The sequence below is a fragment of the Hemiscyllium ocellatum genome, unplaced genomic scaffold (genome assembly GCF_020745735.1).
Source record: "Hemiscyllium ocellatum isolate sHemOce1 unplaced genomic scaffold, sHemOce1.pat.X.cur. scaffold_2672_pat_ctg1, whole genome shotgun sequence".
Taxonomy (NCBI): domain Eukaryota; kingdom Metazoa; phylum Chordata; class Chondrichthyes; order Orectolobiformes; family Hemiscylliidae; genus Hemiscyllium; species Hemiscyllium ocellatum.
The window spans coordinates 17,501-22,500 of NW_026868160.1; positions in this window are offsets into that span (position 1 = coordinate 17,501).

Here is a 5,000-nt window from a genome sequence, read left to right on the forward strand (position 1 = left end):
CCGGTAGTGTCTCCGAGGAAGTGGTACCTATTGAAGGGGGTGTTTCTGAATTTGGGCCCTTTTTGAGTGGCATTGCCGGATGGGTTTTGTGTTGAAGGCTTCCAAATCGGGTAGCTCAGCCGGATTTGACCCGGCGGTTCTACCGACTGTCACGCCTTCGAGGGGGGACTGTTGTCTAAGTTCAGGCCGAATTTGGTGAATTTCCTAAGTCGGGAAGTGGTCCCAACGGGTTTGGGAGTGAACCTAACTGCTCATACCAACTTTGAGGCTTTGGGGCCGGGTAGCACAGTCGGATTTGACCCGGCGGTTCTGCCGAATGCCTGGCCTTCGAGGGGGGCCTGCCCTCTGAGTTCAGGCCGAATTTGGTGATTTTCCTAAGTCGGGAAGTGGTCCAAACGGGGATGGGAGTGAACCTGACAGCTCATACCGACTTTGGGGCTTCCAAGCCGGGTAGCTCAACCGGATTTGATCCGGCGGTTCTAGCGACTGCCACGGCTTCGAGGGGGGACTGTTGTCTAAGTTCAGGCCGAATTTGGTGAATTTCCCGAGTCGGGAAGTGGTCCAAACGGGGATGGGAGTGAACCTGACAGCTCTTACCGACATTGAGGCTTCGGGGCCGGGTAGCTCAGTCGGATTTGACCCGGCGATTCTGCCGACTTCCACGCCTTCGAGCGGGGACTCTCCTCTAAGTTCAGGCCGAATTTGGTGAATTTCCTAAGTCGGGAAGTGGTCCAAACGGGGATGGGAGTGAACCTAACTGCTCATACCAACTTTGAGGCTTTGGGGCCGGGTAGCACAGTCGGATTTGACCCGGCGGTTCTGCCGAATGCCTGGCCTTCGAGGGGGGCCTGCCCTCTGAGTTCAGGCCGAATTTGGTGATTTTCCTAAGTCGGGAAGTGGTCCAAACGGGGATGGGAGTGAACCTGACAGCTCATACCGACTTTGGGGCTTCCAAGCCGGGTAGCTCAACCGGATTTGATCCGGCGGTTCTAGCGACTGCCACGGCTTCGAGGGGGGACTGTTGTCTAAGTTCAGGCCGAATTTGGTGAATTTCCCGAGTCGGGAAGTGGTCCAAACGGGGATGGGAGTGAACCTGACAGCTCTTACCGACATTGAGGCTTCGGGGCCGGGTAGCTCAGTCGGATTTGACCCGGCGATTCTGCCGACTTCCACGCCTTCGAGCGGGGACTCTCCTCTAAGTTCAGGCCGAATTTGGTGAATTTCCTAAGTCGGGAAGTGGTCCAAACGGGGATGGGAGTGAACCTGACAGCTCTTACCGACTTTGGGGCTTCCAAGCCGGGTAGCTCAACCGGATTTGATCCGGCGGTTCTCGCGACTGTCACGCCTTCGAGGGGGGACTGTTGTATAAGTTCAGGCCGAATTTGGTGAATTTCCCGAGTCGGGAAGTGGTCCAAACGGGGATGGGAGTGAACCTGACAGCTCTTACCGACTTTGGGGCTTCCAAGCCGGGTAGCTCACCCGGATTTGATCCGGCGGTTCTGCCGACTGTCACGCCTTCGAGGGGGGACTGTTGTATAAGTTCAGGCCGAATTTGGTGAATTTCCCGAGTCGGGAAGTGGTCCAAACGGGGATGGGAGAGAACCTGACAGCTCTTTCCGACTTTGAGGCTTCGGGGCCGGGTAGCTCAGCCGGATTTGATCCGGCGGTTCTGCCGACTGTCACGCCTTCGAGGGGGGACTGTCCTCTGAGTTCAGGCCGAATTTGGTGAATTTCCCGAGTCGGGAAGTGGTCCAAACGGGGATGGGAGTGAACCTGACAGCTCATACCGACTTTGAGGCTTCCAAGCCGGGTAGCTCAGCCGGATTTGACCCGGCGATTCTGCCGACTTCCACGCCTTCGAGGGGGGACTGCCCTCTGAGTTCAGGCCGAATTTGGTGCATTTCCCGAGTCGGGAAGTGGTCTCTGTCACAACGGGGGCAAGTGTCTGAAGAGGTAAAGTGAGTAACCAGCACAGCTTAGGGAAGGGTTCCAAAGTTCTCAACAATGTGAATTCGGTTACCAGGAAAGCTTAGGAAAGTTGCCTGACTGTCCCAAACGAATGAACTGCAAAACTTAGGGAACATGCCCGAAGATGCTTAAAAGTGTGAAATCAGTAAGCAGGAAAGCATAGGAAAGTGCCTGAAAGTGCTAAATGAGTAACATGAAAAACGTAGAAAAATGCCCGAAAATGTTTAAAAGTGTGAACTCAGTAACCAGCAAAACTTAGTAAAACGTTGGAAAAGCAGAAATGAGTAACCAGAAAAACTTAGAAAAATGTTTGAAAATGAGAAATGAGTAACCAAGAAAACTTAGAAAAATGCCCAAAAAGAAGAAATCAGTAACCAGAAAAACTTAGAAAAATGTTTGAAAATGAGAAATGAGTAACCAAGAAAACTTAGAAAAATGCCCAAAAAGAAGAAATCAGTAACCAGAAAAACTTAGAAAAATGTTTGAAAATGAGAAATGAGTAACCAGAAAAACTTAGAAAAATGTTTGAAAATGAGAAATGAGTAACCAAGAAAACTTAGAAAAATGCCCAAAAAGAAGAAATCAGTAACCAGAAAAACTTAGAAAAATGTTTGAAAATGAGAAATGAGTAACCAAGAAAACTTAGAAAAATGCCCAAAAAGAAGAAATCAGTAACCAGAAAAACTTAGAAAAATGTTTGAAAATGAGAAATGAGTAACCAGAACAACTTAGAAAAATGTTTGAAAATGAGAAATGAGTAACCAAGAAAACTTAGAAAAATGCCCAAAAAGAAGAAATCAGTAACCAGAAAAACTTAGAAAAATGTTTGAAAATGAGAAATGAGTAACCAAGAAAACTTAGAAAAATGCCCAAAAAGAAGAAATCAGTAACCAGAAAAACTTAGAAAAATGTTTGAAAATGAGAAATGAGTAACCAGAAAAACTTAGAAAAATGTTTGAAAATGAGAAATGAGTAACCAAGAAAACTTAGAAAAATGCCCAAAAAGAAGAAATCAGTAACCAGAAAAACTTAGAAAAATGTTTGAAAATGAGAAATGAGTAACCAAGAAAACTTAGAAAAATGCCCGAAAAGAAGAAATCAGTAACCAGAAAAACTTAGAAAAATTTTCGGCCAAGTGTGAAAAATATTCTAAGTGTCAGCGGAGGAAAATGCCGAAGCATCGGGAAAGATTCAAAAACTCATGCCGAACATGAGTTCCGAAGTGCCGGAGGAACTGGGCGAATTGAGCCCGGCGGTTGGCCAGATGTCGTTTTGAGTCTGCAGCCCGAAAACTTTAACTTTGTCTGCCGCGGAAGTCTGGACCGGGAAAAATCCAAACGGTTTTGCCGGGTTCGAGTTCCAGAGCGAAGCAGTCGAATTTGAAATTCAGACCCATTCAGTGCCACTTGACATTGTGACACAGTGAGGTTGGCGGGGTACCCGGAGATTTCTGGGAACACGATTTTTAGAACAAAATGGCGGCGCGGGACCACTTTGAAAGGCATCCGAAAAACGGTTCCGCGGGCAGAGCACTTGAATGACAGGCCTGTGTGCATGCCCAAGAGCTCTCGGAAGTCTAATTTTTGACACTTTGTCAAATTTTCGACAGACTTACCCAACTCTTGCTGCCTGTTCTAAGAATCAGTCAGAGGCCTGTGCGGCGGTCTCTTGACACTTTGGAGGGCGGGCAAACCCCACGTTGACTCCGGCCGTCCCTCCAAAAGGCACTTGCTATTGGGGGAAAGGATTGCAAGTAGCCTGGTTCCCGTGGGAGCGGCCAGGAAGGGTGCAGGCTGGCCCTTGCCTGAGCATTCCCAAAACCCTCTTCCGCTGAGAGCAGACCTCGCACGCCGCACTACCGGCTCTGGGAGTGGTTGGCCGCTATTGTACATAGTCCGGTCCTTCCTCTGCCACCCGGCAAGTGCGATGGCTCTGCCGCCCTGCGGTGCTCGTCACCCAGGTTTGGGGAACACGATACTTAGAACATGTTGGCGGCTCGGGACCTGCAGGCGAAAGGGGCCCCGTGGTGCTGAGCACATCGACCTCGGGTCTCAGTGCAAGCCGGAGAGTTCGCGGAAGTCTTAAAAGATTTTGACATCTGCTCAAATCTTTGACAGGCTTGCCTGACTCTTTCCGTCCGTTCTAAGAATCAGTCGGAGGCCGGGGCGGGGACGGTCTCTTGACACACGGAGGGTTGGCTTCCCTCCTCAGGCGTTTGTGTCGAAAATGAAGGCGAGAGATGCAAGCGTCCTGGTTCCCCTGGGTGCTGCCAGCAAGGGTGCAGGCTGACCCTTGCCTGAGCACTCCCAAAAGCCTCTTAAGCTGAGAGCAGGCGCCGCACTACCGGCTCTGGGAGTCGTTGGCCGCTATTGTACATAGTCCGGTCCTTCCTCTGCCACCCGGCAAGTGCGATGGCTCTGCCTCCCTGCGGTGCTCGTCACCCAGGTTTGGGGAACACGATACTTAGAACATGTTGGCGGCTCGGGACCTGCAGGCGAAGGGGGCCCCGTGGTGCTGAGCACATCGACCTCGCGTCTCAGTGCAAGCCGGAGAGTTCGCGGAAGTCTTAACAGGCTTGCCTGACTCTTTCCGTCCGTTCTAAGAATCAGTCGGAGGCCGGGGCGGGGACGGTCTCTTGACACACGGAGGGTTGGCTTCCCTCCTCAGGCGTTTGTGTCGAAAATGAAGGCGAGAGATGCAAGCGTCCTGGTTCCCCTGGGTGCTGCCAGCAAGGGTGCAGGCTGACCCTTGCCTGAGCACTCCCAAAAGCCTCTTAGGCTGAGAGCAGGCGCCGCACTACCGGCTCTGGGAGTCGTTGGCCGCTATTGTACATAGTCCGGTCCTTCCTCTGCCACCCGGCAAGTGCGATGGCTCTGCCTCCCTGCGGTGCCCGTCACCCAGGTTTGGAGAACACGATACTTAGAACATGTTGGCGGCTCGGGACCTGCAGGCGAAAGGGGCCCCGTGGTGCTGAGCACATCGACCTCGCGTCTCAGTGCAAGCCGGAGAGTTCGCGGAAGTCTTAACAGGCT